This window comes from Zonotrichia albicollis, chromosome 3 (assembly GCF_047830755.1).
Source record: "Zonotrichia albicollis isolate bZonAlb1 chromosome 3, bZonAlb1.hap1, whole genome shotgun sequence".
NCBI lineage: Eukaryota > Metazoa > Chordata > Aves > Passeriformes > Passerellidae > Zonotrichia > Zonotrichia albicollis.
This window is the reverse complement of record NC_133821.1, coordinates 2,839,567-2,860,028: the sequence shown is the minus strand read 5'-3', so window position 1 is coordinate 2,860,028 and position 20,462 is coordinate 2,839,567. Positions and strand designations below refer to the sequence as shown.

Genomic DNA, 20,462 nt, shown 5'->3' with positions numbered 1-20,462 from the left:
GAGAATGATGCTAAAGAAGAAAAATGTTCAGAGCCCAACTTCCCCCTGAGCTGTGTGCAGGGATTTGGATCCTGAGGCACCCAGACACTGAGCTCAGACCATCAGTGACATTCAACACTGCTTTTAAAATCAGAGTTGAAAAGTGCTGAAACCAGAATATTGTGAAATGCTGCTTCTTCTCCTGCAACTTCTGCCAAATGAATTTGGCTAAAACTTTCAGCAATTAATGGATGATTAAATGAAAGAGCTGATGGCCAAAAAATATGTAAGGAGCTTGATTAAAGCTCTGGGGGTGACACTGTGCTGGTCCTGCCCTATTTTTACAAGCTTTTCTCATCTCAACATTATTCCAACTGGACTATGGGGAGGAGGAGAGGGTTGTTGGAAGGGTGTGAGATGTTTTGGTGAATTATGTTAAAATCCAGCAAGGGAAGAAGCAGCTTAACCCCAGGCATGGGGCAGCCTGACACTGCAGAGCTCCTTTGTGCTTTACCTGCTGTCCCTCAGCTCCTGGGCTCAGACCTGTCCCCCATCCCACACCGACTCCTTCTCCACCTCTCCTCTTCCTCCCAGTGCTGATCTCAAGGGTTTCCCTCCTGTTGAACACAAAAACACAAACAAAACCACACGGAGTCATGAAATAAATTCTGCATGGCCTCAAGGCATCGTGCAGGAGAGGCATTCTGACACAAACAATCCTTCTGGGCCTCTCCAAACAGGGATTGAGCACCCTGGGGGAGTGGAAGGTGGCCCTGCCCAAGGCAGGGTGTGGAATGAGAGGAGCTTTAAGGTCCCTTCCCTCCCAAACCATTCTGGGATCCTGTGATTTATGACGTGGTCTTAAACCTGGAAGCTGCCACAAGTTTGACAGTTTGGGCTGCTGGGGAGTAAGGGAGGCTGAAGGGGGAATCAGGCACAAATGAGACCACCTGGAGAAGGGAAATTGCAAATCTAAAAGGGATCAGATGGGGGTCAGCAGCAGCTCCCTGCTCCATCAGCTCTGAGCCCCTTCCAGGCATTCTCAACTTCCTCACTTCACCCAAAATTCCTCCTGTACAACACCTGATAATTGACAGCTCTCACATTACATCCATGGGATCATTTCCCACAAAAATATTAAATAAAATCACCATCTCCATTGTTCCATAAGTGCCAAGGTCCAAGAACATCATTGCAAGCCACCCAGCCCGACCTGTTATGTTCCAACCACGAGTTCCACCCACCAAGTCCAGTCTCAAGCCCAGCAATTCCCACCAATTCTTCATCCAGTTTCTCCCCTAGCTCAAATCCTCTCTCAGCCACACCTCTGCTGCAAACAACCCCTCTGATCTCAGCAGACAAACAGACAAAAAAAATTTACAAGAAAAATAAAATACCTTTTGTTAAGAAAAGCTCCAAGATTATCCCTCTCGGGTGAAGTCAGTGGCATTTCCCTTTGTTTTAAAACAAAAAGGATCATCCACATCCTGCCTTCATCCTCCCACCCAGCCTCTGGGACAGCAGAGAGTCCCAGCCTGCCTGTCCCCACCCTGACTCTCACTGATGAGTTCCACACTTGCAGCCTCTCCCCAGCCCCAGCTCCCAGCAGGGACTCAGGGCTGGTCCTTGGATGCTGCTGCTGCTGCTTATAAAGGCTGCTTCCATCCCCTTCCATCCCTTTCACTTCAGCTGGCAAAACACTTGCAGAGTGCCCACATCTTTGGGATACAAAGAAGGAAACACTTGGTGATGGGAGCTGGTCCCTCCTGGCAGGCTGCAGGTCCTGGCACGGCTCCATCAGCTACAAAATGTTTGCAGAAACAGGAGCAGCCAGGACCCTTCCACAGAACCTCCTTCCTCCCCTGATTGCAGAGTTCCTCCCAGGGATCTCCAGGAGAGTGAAGATGTTTCTCAACAGCCACAGCTGAGGTTTCATCTCAATGTGACCTGGGAATTATCCACTCCAAACCTCACCACGCTGCAGCATCTGCACGGCCCTCGCTGCCTCTCCCAGCTCTGGAGATGTTTCATGGCAAGCTTGGAATGCTGACAGCTTACAAAATAAAAATCTGCTTTTTTTTCCTTCAAAGCCACCAACTGTTGTCCCTGAAACTCTGGTCACTTTGGGCAAAGGAGCCAAGGAATCAGAGCATGTGGCAATGGGATGCCCAAATCCCAAACACACCACTCTCCCGAGAGTCACAGAATTGTTCGGGTTAGAAGGAACCCTGGAGATGTTTCTTGGCAAGCTTGGAATGCTGACAGCTTCCAAAATAAAAATCTGCCTTTTTTTAATCCAAAACCACCAATTATTGTCCCTGAAACTCTGGTCACTTTGGGCAGAAAAGCCAAGGAATCAGAGCACGTGCCAATGGGATGCCCAAATCCAGCAGGCAAACAAATCACACACCTGAGAGTCACAGAATAAAAGGAACCCTGGAGATGTTTCACAGCAAGCTGGCAGTTTACAAAATAAAAATCTGCCTTTTTTTTTTCCTTCAAAGCCACCAATTATTGTCCCTGAAACTCTGGTCACTTGGGGCAAAGGAGAATCAGAGCACGTGCCAATGGGATGGCAAAATCCATCAGGCAAACAAATCACACACCTGAGAGTCACAGAATAAAAGGAATCCTGGAGATGTTTCATGGCAAGCTTGGAATGCTTACAAAATAAAAATGTGCCATTTTTTTAATTCAAAGCCACCAATTATTGCCCCTGAAACTCTGGTCACTTTGGGCAAAGGAGCCAAGGAATCAGAGCAAGTGGCAATGGGATGCCCAAATCCCAAACACACCACTGTTCTGAGAGTCACAGAATTGTCTGGGTTAAAAGGAATCCTGGAGTTGTTTCATGGAATCTTGGAAGCTTGGAATGCTGACAGCTTACAAAATAAAAATTTGCCATTTTTTCCTTCCAATTATTGTCATAAAATTTGCCATTATTTCCTTCTACCAATTATTGTCCCTGAAACTCTGGCCACTTTGGGCAAAGAAGCCAAGGAATCAGAGCATGTGGCAATGGGATGCCCAAATCCATCAGGCAAACAAACCACACTCTGAGAGTCACAGAATTGTCTGGGTTAAAAGGAACCCTGGAGATGTTTCACGGCAAGCTTGGAATGCTGACAGCTTACAAACTAAAAATCTGCCATTTTTAAAATTCAAAGCCACCAATTATTTTGAAACTCTGGTCACTTTGGGCAGAAAAGCCAAGGAATCAGAGCATGTGGCAATGGGATGCCCAAATCCAGCAGGCAAACAAATCACACACCTGAGAGTCACAGAATTGTTCGGGTTAGAAGGAACCCTGGAGATGTTTCATGGCAAGCTTGGAATGCTGACACCTTACAAACTAAAAATCTGCCTTTTTTAAATTCAAAGCCACCAATTATTGTCCCTGAAACTCTGGCCACTTTGGGCAAAGGAGCCAAGGAATCAGAGCATGTGCCAATGGGATGGCCAAATCCATCAGGCAAACAAATCACACACCTGAGTCACAGAATAAAAGGAATCCTGGAGATGTTTCATAGCAAGCTTGGAATGCTTACAAAATAAAAATCTGCCATTTTTTTAATTCAAAGCCACCAATTATTGTCCCTGAAACTCTGGTGACTTGGGGCAAAGGAGCCACGGAATCAGAGCATGTGGCAATGGGATGCCCAAATCCCAAACAAACCACTGTTCTGAGAGTCACAGAATTGTCTGGGTTAGAAGGAACCTCAAATATCATCTCATTCAACCCTCTGCCATAGGCAGAGACACCTTCCACTAGAAGAGAGCCTAAGAGTGTTTTTTTAAAAGCCTAATTTTAATGTAAGCTCTGGCAAACATTTATTCTTCATAGAATAAATGCCACTTCATGATTAAAGTGAAGGCCCTTGTCTAATAAACACTATATAATTAAAATTATGTAAAAATTCCAGCATAAATTAATATTTTACTCTGGTCACTGTCATTAAAGCAATAACAGCACCCTAACAGAGGCCCACCCCAAAAAAAAGTGTGATTTCTCTCTACTCTCCACCCCAGAAAAGGTGGCCAGTCTCTGTTCTAACTTCATTTTATATTTTATTAGTTTTTACAAGCCAGCTATGCTGAAGGGCTGCACCAGTAATTTAAACTGCAGTTGTCAGCAGAAGTGAAGGACATTGAGGGATACATTTTATTCCAGCTCTTTTATTGCCTGGCTCCTTGGAGTGATTCAAGCAGCTTAAGGATTTTAGAGGCACTGTCACAACAGTTTCTGGCCCATCTCAAGCTGCTATTTGAGCAAAAAAAAAAAGAAAAAAGTCCCCAAAAATTCCAACTTTCAAAGAACTGGCTGGACCAGCAGAAGCTGTTCAAGACTCAGCAACTCCTGAATGTCACCAAATTGTTCCCTCACGGGGACAGGCACTTTCTGCAATGTTATTCCCACTTGGCAGGAGGGGAGGGGGACCCATAAAACAATAAAAAAACAATAAAACAGGGGGGAAATGCTGATTTCTGCAGCTCTGCCAAACCCCAGGAACACACAGAAACTCTTCCCACCATCAGGAGCCAGCAGGGCTCTGTCACATCTGCTGGGACACAGGTGACAAGCTGGAGCACAACAAGGCTGGCACAGACCCAATCCAGGAAAGCCTCCAGGAGTGCTGGCCAGAGGAGAAATGTTCTCAAAATTCCCATCCCAGCAGCACCCCAGGGTTCTGCTAGACTCTTCCCTATGGATGATCAAAAAGCAAATTAATTCCAGCCTGACCAGCCCAGGCTGGTGGGAAATGTTGGTTTTCATCCCCATTGATTGTTCTGCCATGAATCCAGCCATGCCCATCCTTGTGAAATGTCTCCTTTGACAGGAAGATCTGTTGCTGCTTTGAAAAGTGGTATTTTGGATGTCTTTCTGCTCTGCTGGTTTGTGTTGTCCCCACAAAAGGCAGGCAGGGAAGTTCCCTGTCACTTCAGCATCTCCTGGAGTAAAAACCCCCCCCAGGCTGTGGGATTTATTTGTTACTGAATGCCATGGAGAGGTGTAAAAGTGGATGCTTTAATCCAGGTTTTGCTCCCAGATGTGAGCACAGCTCAGGGTTGGGACATGAGGGGCTGCTCTGTTCACTCACACCCAGAGGTGGCCTCAGGCATTGCAGGGCTGGAGGGGAGGAACACAGAGCTGCTGAGGTGCCTGCTGGCTGCTTGCCTGGCACTGCATCCCACATCCCATCAGGGAAACTATCCCAGGAAAACAGGGAAATGCCACTGTCTTGGTTTGCAAAGACAGGAGTCTGCTAAGGAAGGCAGGAGCTCCCCTGAAATGGAGAATGTAAACTCTCCCCACCCCTCTGAATTGCTGTAAATTTTAAATTTAGGGGCTCTCAGGTAAAAATATGGGAGTGGGAAATAACAGTTCTTTAATAGGGAAGAAAATAAAAGGATAAAATAAACAATGCAGTAAATTAAAACACTGACAGAGTCAAACACAACCTGACACCCTGTGGGTCAGGGTGTTGGCAGCACAATTGGAATTGTGGTTGCAATCCTCCTGGAGTGTCAGGGGTGGTTCTGCTGGAGCAGGGATCCTGTAGAAAAGGGGGCAGTTGTCACAGACATCTTTTATGAAAAACCCTTTCCTTAGGATTTTTTCTCCTGAGAAGCTGAGAGCCCTCAGGGACAAAATGTAAACATTGATTATCTACTGCTGTGGAATGCAGCAGGTGCATCTCTGATTGGTCTCATGTAGTTGTTTCTAATTAATGGCCAATCACAGCCCAGCCTTTGTTATTCATTCCTTCTTTTCCTATTCTTAGCCAGCCTTCTGATGAAATCCTTTCTTCTATTCTTTTAGTATAGTTTTAATATAACATATATCATAAAATAATAAATCAAGCTTTCTGAAACGTGGAGTCAGCTCCTCATCTCTTCCCTCATCCTGGGACCCCTGTGAACACCGTCACAGGTATTCTTCCTCCAAAGATCCAGGAGAGGCAGCTGCTGTTCCTCTGGGAAATCCAGAGGAGAATCCATATTGGTATTCCAGGATCTCCAGATTATATCCGGGTAGGAATGCTTGGCTCCTCCCTCTGGGCTCACATCTCCCAATGGGATGCTGTAGTTCTTATCAGCCACGCAGTGACATTCCATAGCTGTTATCAGCAAATGTCCCTCCAAGGGAGGAGTGATTGTGGTCACTCAGAGAGAGAGATAAGGCAAACTGCCCACTTGACAAAAGACAGCTGCCATCCAGATGGGGACAGAATCCATCTTGTCTTGCAGTCTGGAACAGCTCCTTTGTGGGAGGGTGGAAGGAACAAGGGCCATTCCCGGGCTATTCCTGAGCCATTCCAGGCCAAAGGAAAAAGGGCCATTCCTGGGCCATTCCAGGCCAAAGGAAAAAGGGCCATTCCAGGCCAAAGGAACAAGGGCCATTCCAGGTCACAGGAACAAGGGCCATTCCTGGGCCATTCCAGGCCAAAGGAACAAGGGCCAATCCAGGGCCATTCCAGGTCACAGGAACAAGGGCCATTCCAGAGCCATTCCAGGGCCATTCCAGAGCCAATCCAGGGCCATTCCAGGTCACAGGAATCAGGGCCATTCCAGGCCAAAGGAAATAGGGCCATTCCAGGGCCATTCCAGGTCACAGGAATCAGGGCCATTCCAGAGCCATTCCAGGGCCAATCCAGGGCCATTCCCAGTCAAAGCTCTGCAGGGCTTTGGGCAGCAGCCAATGGTGGGACTGAGCCTGGTGTCCCCATTGTCCCCCAGGGTGCTGAGCTTTCCTGAGGTCCCCATCTCCTACGCACACACAGCAAGCCATGGATCACACATGGGTCACCCCAAACCAGCTCTTGGGGTGCTGGCAGAGAGGGAGAGCCAAGGGCGACAATCGTGGAAGGGCTCACAGACACCTGCACTGATCCTGACACTGCACAGAGGGGACACTGCAGGACCCCGGTCACTCTGTGCCATGGGCAGAGGAGAGAAATCCTCATCCTCACCCCATCCACCCTGGCCTTGGGCACTGCCAGGGATCCAGGGGCAGCCACAGCTTCTCTGGGCACCCTGTGCCAGGGCCTCCCCACCCTCCCAGCCAGGAATTCCTTCCCAAAATCCCATCCAGCCCTGCCCCCTGGGATATCAGATGATGCCACCCAAGTTTTGGAGCATGGATCATTCTCAGCTGTCCCCTGCTGTGGGTCCCTCCATGTCTCCCTTCAGCACCTGCAGACCTTGTGCCAGGAGAGAGGCCCATGGTTCCCAAAGCTTAAAATCTGTGAGGACAAGCAAAACTTGCAAAGAAACCTCTTTTAAGCAGAGGGAAAGTTGGGCTTTGGCATTTGAAAGTCTGGGACATGTTTTAATGTATTAAAAAAAGTTTTCCAGGTCACCTTTGATGCAGAGCTGTCTGGAAGGGGGAGGCTGTCAGATGGTGCCTTAGCAAGGGAATATCTGTTCCCTGGGCACGGACTCAGAGCCTTGGGAACCCCCCGTGGCACCTGAATATTCCATGGTTGTGCTCCAAGCCCCACGGACACTCCTTTGATGTGGTGAGCTGCAGCTCCTAAAGGTCTCTGGAGATCACAGGAATCCCTGTGATGGGATGAATTTCATGGGTAAGGAGCCTTCCATCCTTTGAAACAGAACTTTGCTGTTGTTATTTTTCTAAAGAACATTTTAATTGCTTTTTTTTTGCCTTTTTTTTTTTTTTTCATGGCTGATGCAGAGAGCAGCTGTGCAGAGATGCCCAGGAAGGCTCCTCTGCTCCACAGGGAATCCAGCCCTGCTCTTACACACATGGTCCCTTCCTGGCCTCTCCTGCTTGCTGCTCCAACATAAACAAGACCTACATCCTCCTGGAAATTAAAGCCAGCCTCTCAGACATGCACACAGATCTCCTCCTGCCCCACAGGAAACAGGGATGGAGAATTTGCAGCCCCTGTTCATGGGGGAGGGAACACACAGCACTAAATGGCATCTTGGGATATTTAATGCTCTCAGTTTTATTTCCTCACCTCATCCTGTCACCAGCCAGAGAAATTTGTCCATTTTCCTCTGCTCATCCTCACAGAGTTCAGCAAAAAGCTTTTTCCTTTACTCCTGGTCACAAAAACATCCCAATCTGCTTCCATCTCACTCTTCCCTGACAATTATCTCCACTTGCTTCTCTATTTTCTCTTCTTTCAAGGCTCTTATCCAGGCTGGTTTTTTCCTTCCCTCACCTGCCTGCACCACCATTATTTCTCCCACTGTCAGAGGTGCCACTGCAAATCTAAAATTTGGTTTCAGTACAATTATTCAAGCTCATTCTCCTGTATTAATTCAGACAAATATTGCATCCTAATACAGAAATATGCCCAGGAAATAAATCCTGGGATTCTCCAACGTGATGGAGACAGAGCAACACAAGCCCAGATCCACAGCTCTGGAAAGCATTCCTGGCACTCCCACTCCAAGTGCCATTAAGGAGATGCCAAAGTCCAGCAGATGTTTGGACAACACAAAACATTAAATTGAGCTCTAATATTTAAGAGCAGAAAAATTTCCCAGGCTAATTCAGGCATCGTGTCCCATAAAAATGGCCAAAAAACCATCAGGGTCCATTAACTGCATTTGCTCCTGAATTGTTTATGCACAGAGGTTACCCAGCACATTAATCCTCCAGAAAAGAAAGTGTAAAGCAGAGCTGGAAATGAAGGAGTGCTTGGAAATCCTGATATTATGAGTGGGATAACACAGGAGGGGTCTGGGGGGGAGAAATTCCCACAAAAAACTCCAGAGAGCCCCAATTTCCCACAAACAAGGAAATCAAAACCTGTTGTTGCAAGCAGAGAGAAAGTCAAAGATTTTATGATCCTGCTGTGAGAAAGGAATTTTAACAGCCTGGTGAAGGATAAACTGTTAGTTTCTTCCATAAACCTGAACAAAACCAAGTGATTTCCCAGAAACAAATTGGGAAATTATCCTCCCTGGCCCCAAGAGTCAAGTCCAAACCTGCCAAGTTTCTCCTGCCTTGTCCTTATCCTGCCCCTTCACAGACTTTGCTGGGCTGGGTTCAGACTCAGATCCAAATTTAGGCAGCTTGGAGATGCCCTAAAAGCTGCTGAGCCACCAGAAGGGAAAGGGATTTAAGGTGATAATTCACCTTCAGCTGAGCAGGAGGCTGCCAGCACACAAGGCAGGGTGTAACTCAGGCTGGAAATGCTCCACTGAGAGCTCTGTGTGCTCCCAATCTCCCACCCCAGATGCCAAAATTCTCCTTTCATGCCCTCTTGCAGGAGACACAACTCTCAACCTCGACCTTTGGATGGCCAAGTGACCACTGAAATCCCAAAGGGACAAGGATTCCCTTTAAAAATCCCTGAATTCCCTCAGCAAGCTCAAGTTTGAAAACCATAGAGAGGAAAAAAAGGAATGCACAGGGATGTCCAAGGTGGAAATGAGGGTGGATAAGGAGAACAGGACATTTACCATGGAACTGCTACTCCCAACATTTATCAACAAGGAGCAACAAGACAAAAGACAATTTTTTAGTTGGATATTAGGAATAATTTCTGCCCCAAAAGAGTTGTCCAGCCCTGGCACAGCTGCCCAGGGCAGTGGTGGATTCCCCATCCCTGGAGGGATTTAGATGCTCTGTGGAGGTGACACTTGAGGACATGGATCAGTGGTGGCTTTGGCAATAATCTGAGAGAAGTCTTCCAACCTAAATTATTTCATTTTTAGGACTTACTTTTGAGAAGAAGGATTTTTTTTCCTTTATCTAACTCAGAAAAACATTATTAAAGAAATCACTTTGCACACACTCCAGAGGCTCAAGACATTCATGTTACTCCCAAAATTTATCAACAAGGTGCAACAAGACAAAAGACAATTTTTCAGTTGGATATTAGGAATAATTTCTGCCCCAAAAGAGTTGTCCAGCCCTGGCACAGCTGCCCAGGAATTTAGATGCTGTGTGGATGTGACACTTGGGGACATGGATCAGCGGTGGCTTTGGCAGAGCTGGACTCAATAATCTGAGAGAAGTCTTCCAACCTAAATGACTCCATGATTGGGACTTAATTTAGAGAGGAAAGAAGGAATTTTCCCCTCTTATCTACCTCAGAAAAACTTTATTAAAAAATCACGTTGCACACACTCCAGAGGCTCAAGATGTTTATATTGCTCCTAACATTTATCAACAGGAGCAACAAGACAAAAGACAATATTTCAATTGGGTATTAGGAATAATTTTAGTTGGGTGTTAGGAATAATTTCTTCCCCAAAAGAGTTGTCCAGCCCACTGCCCTGGGGCAATGGAGGATTCCCCACCCCTGGAGGGATTTAGATGCTGTGTGGATGTGACACTTGGGGACATGGATCAGCGGTGGCTTTGGCAGAGCTGGACTCAATAATCTGAGAGAAGTCTTCCAACCTAAATGATTCCATGATTGGGACTTAATTTTGAGAGGAAAGAAGGAATTTTTTTCCCCTTATCTAACTCAGAAAAACTTTATTAAAAAAATCACTTTGCACACACTCCAGAGGCTCAAGACGTTTATATTACTCCTAACATTTATCAACAAGGAGTAACAAGACAAAAGACAATTTTTCAGTTGGATATTAGGAATAATTTCTGCCCCAAAAGAGTTGTCCAGCCCTGGCACAGCTGCCCAGGAATTTAGATTCTGTGTGGATGTAACACTTTGGGACATGGATCAGCGGTGGCTTTGGCAGAGCTGGACTCAATAATCTGAGAGAAGTTTTCCAACCTAAATGATTCCATGATTGGGACCTAATTTTGAGAGGAAAGAAGGAATTTTTTTTCCCTTTATCTAACTCAGAAAAGCTTTATTTTAAAAATCACTTTGCACACTCCAGAGGCTCAAGACTTTCAGGGATAAAAACTGGACCTTCAAATTAAGGTTCTTGGTTTTCCTTTTCCCCTGGACCAACAGCTGAGGATTTTACAAATCCTTTTCACCTTAAAGCAGCTGAGTGGCACAGAGAATTAGAATGAAGCCAGGGATGCTCAGCAGGGGTAAATGAACTGCTGCAAAGAATAACTCGAGGCACATCAGAATCTGTCTTGGCACAGCTCTTCCTTCTCCAGCAGGAAGAACACACAGAAGTGGCAACAATCCCCTTCCAGAAAATTCTCCTAAGCTCCCAGCCCACTGCCAAAATCCATTTGAAAGGAACTGATCCAAGCAAGAACTTCCTGGATTTTATGGTGCAAAAACCACCCTCTGTTCCATGAGAGCATTTTGCTTTCACAGCAGAAAATGCGCCTTGAGATTTTTATCTTCATGAAAGGCGATGGAAACTTCCTTTGCTCGCTGCCACCAAACTGGTGTCACCCTCTCTGGATATCTCAGCATTCCCACAGGTAAAGAAAAAAGAAGTTCAACCTCCAAGGATAAATTCAGAGGCAGCAAATCCATCTCTTCCAGGGAGTTTCATCCCAGCCCACGTCCACCTTTCAATGTCCCCTTCCAAGCAGCTTTTCCCAGAGAAGGGATTCAAGTTCTGCTCTCTCTCCTGACCCATAAGCAAAGTGGGAGAGTTTAAAAGTTCAGCTCCAGATATTTTCACCCTGATCCAAAAGCTGCCCTGCTGCTCCTCCTGCAGGATCTCCAGCTTTTCCCACATCTATTTTAACACACAGATATCAGAGCTAATACTTGAACAGCATTTTCAGAAATTCAGTTTTTGGTGTAAAAACATCCTTTGTTCCTATTTCCCAGCTCACAGAGATGGCATTAAACACTTGTTTTTTTGGGGAACTGAAGCAGATTTGTCTGCTCAGTGCAACCACAAGAACCTTTGCAGAGTTCCTGGAGGGCTGAGCCCTCTGCCCCAGGCACAGCCCACCCTGCTCACTCCAGTTTAAAAATCATCTGGATTGCTCCAAGCCACTTTTCATATTCTTGGAGCAATTTATTACTCCACTGGTGTTGTGAACTCCACAGATTTTCTTGTTCTCTGCACTTGATGAAAATCACAAGGGCCAGGATGCAGCTACTCCTAAGAGCTCCCATGATCACATTTACAGCTTTATCAAAGCTTTTCCATGACTTTTATTTCCTATTCTGATAAAAAAAGAGCAGAGACAGGGGCTCACAGGACCTTCCTGACAGCTCTGATGCTGCCTGGTCACACAAAGATGGATTTGTTCAGAGCAGCTCACAGAGAACCCACTCCTCCCTACAAGCACAAATTGGACACTCAATTTCTTTTCACTACACTCAAGAGAAAATTGATTAAGCACAAGAAGTGGTCCTTAAAAAATGAATCTGCTTATCTGCCCTCTATCAAACAAAAATAACCTGAAAAACTGGCAAATCTGAGTGTTTGCCCAGCAGATAAGACAAATCATCCTTCAGTGACTCTCACATTTCCCTCCTGTTCCCTGGAATTCCTGCAGGCCTTTGTCACCACAGGAGCGATGGGTGGTGCCACCAGCAGTGATGTTTAATTCTGTAACTTCAACACCTGCAAAACCTTTATTAGGGGCTGGGAATCCAGAGCTCTGCCCATTTTGCCACAGGCTCCATCTCAAAGCCATGCAGGTTTTTGTTGGTTTGGTTTGTCACACAGGAGCATCTCCCGCACTGATTCCTGCTGGGTTAACTCAGCATGGGGGACCTGTGTGGTCATCTCAGACGTTGTGCCACAAAAATCTCCTGTATCAGGAAGACAAAATACTCTGTAATGCTTATTTTGCCATGTTTGTTTTTCTTAGAGGTCGCCACCACCTCCACCAAAAGAAAAATAAAGATTTTTATCCCCACTGTCCCCCATGAGGCTCCAAGCCAAGAGCCCAATGCACCATCCCGCCTCCAGCTGGATTCCTACAGAAATACAATTTGTACAACTGTGCTTTCTAGAATCTTCTGAAGCTGTTTCAACCCAAATTTGGCTCTTAAATTGTCACCAACATTCCACAAGGACAGGAGCCTCAGAGGATGGGCAGGGACCAGCAGCTTCTGCTCATGAGGGGATGCCTCAGATTTTAATATATCACAGATTTGGGTTGAAAGGGACCCAAAAGTTCATCCAGTTCCACCCCTGGCATGAGCAGAGACACTTTGCACTACCCCAGGTTGCTCCAAACCCCATCCTTAAACACTTTCACATTTACATACAGGGATATTTTATCATCCTCACCACTGCACACCTCTATATAAATACATATTTTCACATACCGAGAGGGCAGTCCCACTGAGTTCCCTCATCCCTGCAAAAACTGAATCCAGGCTGTTCAAAACCAGTGCTCTGGGAAGAATATTTCTGCAGAGATTGTTTCCAGCATTGCCCAAAATGACACAGTCCATGGGAACAGTGAGGACAGGATCCAACCCGAGGGTGGAATTCAGTGATGATTAAGAAATACAATTTTTCTCCCTCCTCTCCCTCTTCATTCCCTGCCCTTATTCCCTCATGTTTTCAAACTGGCCCAGCTTTGGTGGATTTTTATGGGAACTGCAAATGAGGTATTTGCCAAATATTCAATCATTGCTCCCAAGTGCAGAGGCACCGTGACTTGAATTGGTCACCCTGCCTTTATTTGTATTTATTTTTAATTGTGAGGAAATGTATTTGCTCAGTCTCATCCCCCAAAACAGCTGAACAGTTTGAATTACACTTCCCAAAAAGCACCAGCGAGCAATTAGCTGGAATGTTCTGTTCTACCTGAAGTTTGGCGTGATATGAACAATTGAAAACAGGATTTTCAAACACAGAGAAAGCTTAGGAATGGCACCAATCCCCTCTCCCAAACTAAGAACATCCTCAATCCCCTCTCAGGGCTCCTCACCCACCCTCCTCTGCTGCAATACCCAATTTAGGCTGCCTGCTCCTTTGGAAAAGGCCTCAATAGTTTATTTATCCATAAAATAAATACATCAGTGGTGCTTTGCACCCAAAACCATCGTGAAGGTTTTGGTTTTACACAGCCAACCCAAAAAGCTTTTTTAAAATTCCCTTTAGATGCCCATGCACAGGCCACCAGGAGGATTTCTGAGCAGGCAGAACATGAATGTGTGTTGTGATCCATTATTCACATTTCCACAATCAGGATTTCACATTATTCAAAAGCAATTTGATGTTTGGTTTGTTTTGTTTGGGGTTTTTTTTAAGTCTCCAGCAAACCCTGAAGCTGGGGATGAAGAAGAGGAAGGGCAGGTCAAACATTACTTTTACAGGATCCAGACATTATTTTTACATGATCCTTGCCCAATTTTATTTCTCCACAAAAAAATTCCCTCTCACAAAAATCAGACGGCACCGTAACCAAGCCCACCATGAAAAATAAAGAATCAGAAGGGGAAGGGATGGGGCAGGATCCATCTGATGCTGCCACTCTTGTCTCAGCTCATTATTTGAGGCAGCCTGGGCTCCCCATGAGGTCCCACAGAGCACTAATGATTTAATCAAGGGACCTCCCTGGGGCTCAGGGAGATGTTCATGAAAAACAGCAGCAAATCAAAGCCTGGGAAATCAGTGGCACCCTACGGAAAGCTGATGGGATCAGCTGGTAAATCCTTAAGCTGGTAAGTGGTGCCTCGCTCCTGCCTCGTACCAAAAAATTGCTCTGACTAGAGATGGAGGCACAAGGAATGCTAAAAAGACAAAAGTGGGGAGATGGGGTCCAGAAACCTGCAAAAAAACGATTCACACCTTTGGATAGTGCCATGAGGGACAGGACACAGGGAATGGGACAAGGAGAGGACACAGGGCAGGGTTAGATGGGATATTGCAGTGACTTGTGAGGGCTCCTCAGGGTGAGAGAGATAGACGAGAACCTTGCTTCATGATCAGAAGGCTGGATTTATTAATATATGATATATAATACATTATGACTATATTAAAAGGAATAGAGAGAAAAGTTGCAGAAGCTGCTAAGCTAAGAATAGAATAGAATCTCAAAACAAGAGAGCTCTCCCTGAATCTGTCCCCAAGCTTGGTCCTGTGATTGGCCCTTAATTGTAAACATGGAACATGAGCCAATCACAGGTGCACCTATTGCATTCCACAGCAGCAGATGATAATTGTTTACATTTGTCTTCTGGGGCCCCAGCTTCCCAGAAGAGGAAAAATCCCAAAGAGAGGATTTTTATGAAAAAATGTCTGTGACAATGGGATATTGGAAGGAATTTTTGGCTGGGAGGGTGGGGAGGCCCCTGGCACAGGGAATGGCTTCCCACAGACACAGGACAGGGTTAGATGGGATATTGGAAGGAATTTTTGGCTGTGAAGGTGAGGATGCCCTGGAACAGGGAATGGCTTCCCACAGACACAGGGGAGGATTAAATGGGATATTTGGAGGGAATTCCTGACTGGCAGGATGAGGAGGCCCCTAGCACAGGGAATGGCTTCCCACAGACACAGGGCAGGGTTAGATGGGATATTGGGAAGAAATTCTTGCCTTGGAGGGTGGGGAGGCCCCTGACACAGGGAATGGGACAAGGACAGGACACAAGGCAGGGTTAGATGGGATATTGGGAAGGAATTTTTAGCTGTGAGGGTGGGGAGGCCCCTGGCACAGGGAATGGCTTCCCACAGACACAGGGCAGGATTCAATGGGATATTGGAAAGGAATTGTTCCTGAGAGGGTGAGGAGGCCCCTGACACAGGGAATGGGACAAAGGACAGGACACAAGGCAGGGATGGATGAAATACTGGGAAGGAATTTTTGGCTGGGAGGTTGGTGAGGCCCTGGCACAGGGAATGGCTTCCCACAGACACAGGGCAGGGCTAGATGGGATATTGGGAAGGAATTCCTGGCTGTGAGGGTGGGGAGGCCCTGGAATAGAATTCCCAGAGAAGCTGTGGCTGCTCCTGGATCCCTGGCAGTGCCCAAGGCCAGGCTGGACTGGGCCTGGAGCAGACTGGGACAGTGGGATGCATCCCTGCCCAAGGGATGGGATGAGATGACCTCTAAAGTCCCTTCCCACCCAAACCATTCTGGGATTCTGTGTTTCTAATGCAGGAATATTTGTGCACATCCACACAATTTCCAAAGTTCAAGGCACATTTTTTGAGTGATCTCATTTTCAAGCCAAACCGGACAGCAGCGTTACAGTCACCGAGCTCCTCGTGCACACTCAGTGCTGCAAAATCTGCAATGACTTCAAATTCCTAACTATTAACATATTCTCCATATTAATCTCCCCCAAATGATCCATACTGGGAATTTATGTGTGACTCAGTATTAAAATGCAGTGTAACTGTGTCTCTGAGCATGTCATGGAGCTTAAATACAGGCGAGCAGAGGGCATTAAGAGGCTGCTGAGCATCATTTTCTAGTACATTGGAAAGGACAAGCTGTTTTTATGAGTGTGTGTTTTACAGTCTGTTTTTTCAAATTACATGTAAAATAGTTCCCAGATGGAAGCTGTATCACTCCAACCTCAATCTGAGGAATATTTTCTTTTTGAAAATTAGAAATTAAATAAAAAGAGGTGAAACTTCAGAAAATCTGAGTCCACTGAAAGGTCAACAGTGTCTTGTGCTGCTCAGAGAGGACTCAGAGACACGGTGGAAAAAAACCTTGAGACTTTTTTCTGAGAAAAGATTCAAATAATAAGGAAACAGTCCTAAAACAGTAGCATCAAAGTCTGTCCTTAATTCCACAATGAGGGCATCAGACTGTGGCAAATTTCTTTACAAAGCTCCAGGCATCCACGAGGCAGCTGGAGAGAAAAAAAGGATTCCCTTGCCCACCATGTTCTCATCCACTGCCTCCAAGCAGCTCTCCTTGTGCAAATCAATATTTTCCATTCTTTTTAAGCATCCCATACAGCTGTAACTGGCTCTAACACTCTTCCCAACTCACAGCACCTCCAAAACTGCAACTCAGCTTTTGATGAGCATCAGCAGTGAGTCCAGAGCTGGACAGGTGATGCTGATCTGGTTTTGCCAAGCAAACTTGGAAAAGCAGAGAGCAGAAGAAGAAACCAGGATGTTTGGGGTTGTAGACGAGGGTAAAAGTGCAATCAGCACCTGGCATGATTTACAGGTATCATAATACAAATACCCTCAGGTATTTGTGATTTGGTCTGGAAAAATGTTGGAGGAGTTTGATTATAGGACCCTAAGGATGGAAAAATCAACTCCCTTGGCAACTTCCAGCCTGGCTGCTACAGGACAGGAAAGAAAAGGAGTGGAATCATTACAAACATTTGCTTTTCCACAATGCAGAAGGAATAACTCCTGTGCCCTACACACTGAGTGTGAAAAATGCATGTATTTTATGATTGGCTTTTTGCAAATATTCAAATGAATATTAGATGTGTTGTGTTAGAAAGTAATGCTGGATTCATTCTCTTAAGTAGTGTGGTAAATAGAGTTTTAGGTTATAATAAAATGTTAAAATAGAAACTCTGCTATGTAGGATACTTTTTTTAAAGAAAGGCAGATAGCAGCCACAGGACACCTGAATCTTTCAGAGATAAAGAATTTATTGCCCTCTTATCAGAAGAAATGAACTTCTTCCCACCTCGAAGGCGCTGTCAGGATTCAGAGGAAGAAGCTGAGGATGACCAGACAGAATCCTGTGTTTGAATGGAATTTGTGCATCATGGATGAGGTGTATGAATATGCAACAGGCTGTTGTTTTTAAGGGTTAATCCTTTGTTAATGTGTGTCCTTTTTCAGGCTTATTTTGCCCAGAAAAGGTACCCGGACATCCACAACTCTTTGTCTCTTGTCTCATATTGTCCTAATTCAAATTGTCCAAATCATTATTACTCTAATTGTATAACTATTTTTATAACCATTTTATTACTATGAAACTTTGAAAATTTCAAAAACAAGTGACTGGCGTTTTTCACACTGAGCATGGTTTACTCTCCCTCCAGCCAGGATGGCCACATCCCTCTCCCAAACCCCTCCTGGGTGTCCTGGCCATACCCCCGGCATGGCTATGCATGGATCAAAGCAGCCCAGCACTCCTCAGCATGTCCCACTCCAGCCCTCTGCCAGAACCAGACCCCTAGGGATGGCCAGGGAGCACAGTGGAAACAAACAGGTGGGATTAGAAAGAAAGGAACTAAAAGCAGTTTCACATTTCCTTCACTCTCATTTGTCACAGACATGCTTTATGAAAAATCCTTTCCTTAGGATTTTGTCTCCTGAGAAGCTGGGAGGCCTCAGGAACAAAATGTGAACACTGATTATCTGCTGCTGTGGAATGCAACAGGTGGGTCTGTGATTGGTCTCGTGTGGTTGTTTCTAATTAATGGCCAATCACAGCCCAGCTGTCTGGACTGTCTCAGTCAGCCACAAGCCTTTGTTTTCATTCTTTTTCTATTCTTAGCCAGCCTTCTGATGAAATCCTTTCTTCTATTCTTTCAGTATAGTTTTAATATAATATATATCATAAAATACTAAATCAGCCTTCTGAAACATGGAGTCAGATTCTCGTCTCTTCCCTCATCCTTGGACCCCTGCAATCACCATCACTCATTTTCTGTCTGTGGAGCTGATCTCCTACCTTCTAATGCTGTCCTCACTCCAGCTTCTGGTTTCTATCCCAGATTTCTTCAATTCCTCATCCATTACAGAATCATGGAATACCCAGAGCTGGACCACAAGGATCTCAATCCAACCCTGGCCTCGCACAGACCCCCAACAATCCCAACTGTGCATCCCTGAGAGGGTTGTCCAAACTCTCCTGGAGCTCTGGCAGCCTTGGGAATGTCACCATTCCCTGGGCAGCTGTTCCAGTGCCTGACACCCTCTGGGGAAGAACCTTTTCCTAATATCCAATCTAAACCTTCCTGGTTTAGGTTGGATATTCCTGGCTCCAGCCATTCCCTGTGTCCTGCCCCTGCTCACAGAGAGATCAGAGCGGCCCCACAGCTGCCCCTCAGGAGGAATTATCCAGCCACCCTCCCTTCTTTCTGATGTCCTCCCATCCACACCAAAACCCAGCTGACATTACAAATTCTGCTGAGCGCAGAGATCCCATTACAGCAAATTACCAAAATGTTGCTCTGCTTTGCAGCTTAGAGAGGATCAAGTTATGCCCCTGCTCACTCCTGTCAGCACCAGCAGGAAAGCTCCACTCTGCCTCACGAGGGACAAAACCATTCTGGACAAAGCAGAGAGCTGGGAGAGAAGAGTTTTGAGGAAGAATGATCTCATAACTGGGTAGAAATAGTGCTGTCAGCAGCAGGCAGACACACCATGCCAGAAGGAGTTATCCTTTCTCCAAACAGTTTTAGGCAGCACTGTCAGGAGTGGCAGCACCAGTTTATTCCACGCTTGCTCCCTCCTAAAATCAATTTTCCAGCCACACATCCACAGTTCATGTGGCAAGTGGCCGTGTCTTTGCTGCATTCACAGTTCTGACTCCCCTCAGTCGGAGCAGGGGCTCTCCTGGAGCTGGGATTAAACACAGACATCCATGAGCAGGGATCTTTCCCCTCCCCATGTCACCCACTCTGTTATTTTTCAGAATCACTGAACAGCCTCTTGAAACCCCAGCCTCACGTGAGGTACAGCAAGCACAGCACAAAGAGCAGCTTTCCATATTCATTTCTGCTCCCTGGAAACCCCAGGACACAACAAGAGCAGAATAATAATACCAATTACTGATATTTGCTGCAGTCATTTCAGAGCCAATTAACATAATGAACCTCCATCTCTTTCAGATAAGCAATCTCAGAGCACTCCAGCTAAAGGTGAGGGGCTGGAGCACAGAACAAGAATGTTAAACACAGATTACAGGAATGGAATTGAGAAATATTTCCACACAGTCCTTCCTCCAAAAATCCACCTCCCAGCCCCTCTCTGCCTCCACACACACACCAAGGAGGACCTGTTGTATTTTTTATCTGTGTTTTGATGGCACACTGAGGGATTAGAGCTGGAAGCTTTCTATGACAAAGCTCCTGAGCCCACCCAAGCCTGGCAGTGAAGAATTCAGAGGAAATGAAGGAGAGGAAAAATCAGCAAGTTTTGGGTGAGAAGCAGCACATTCCAGCTGCTGCATGACAGAGAATTCCCTGCACCAGAGAACAGAGAACAGATCCATCCCTCTCACAGGGAACACACCTGGAGCCAGTGTGCTGCTCGCTGCAGGCTGTGTCCTCTGCACAATGTGGCACAGAAACTACAAAGGACCCACGCTTGACACACATTTGTGACACCTCAAATCATCACAGAACGGTCTGGGTTGGAGGGACCCCAAAGATCATCTTGTCAGAGACTCTTCAAAAAATCGGGCAAGGGGGAATTTCATGGAATCACAGATTGGTTTGGCTGGGAAGGGCCTTAAAGCTCATCCCATCCCACCCCTGGCATGGGCAGGGACACCTCCCACTATCCCAGGTTACTCCAAGGTGTCTCCAACCTGGCCTTGGACACTTCCAGGGATCCAGGGGCAGCCACAGCTTCTCTGGGAATTCTATTCCAGGGCCTCCCCACCCTCAGAGGGAACAATTCCTTCCCAATATCCCATCCATCCCTGCCCTCTGGCAGTGGGCAGCCATTCCCTGTGTCCTGTCCCTCCATCTCTTGTC

The 20,462-nt window shown here is 46.1% G+C and overlaps 1 protein-coding gene across 13 annotated transcripts in view; it reads right to left on the bottom strand.

Annotated features, from left to right (window-relative positions):
- Positions 1-20,462, bottom strand: part of EXTL3 (exostosin like glycosyltransferase 3) — a 160,211-nt gene that overhangs the window by 54,667 nt on the left and 85,082 nt on the right. For 7 of the 13 annotated variants that reach the window (XM_074536465.1, XM_074536462.1, XM_074536463.1 and 4 more), the window contains one exon: positions 494-596. The exons of the other annotated variants lie outside the window; for them this stretch is intronic. The gene's annotated coding sequence lies outside the window, so the exon portion shown is untranslated. The remainder of the gene's footprint in view (positions 1-493; positions 597-20,462) is intronic. 13 annotated transcript variants of the gene reach the window in all.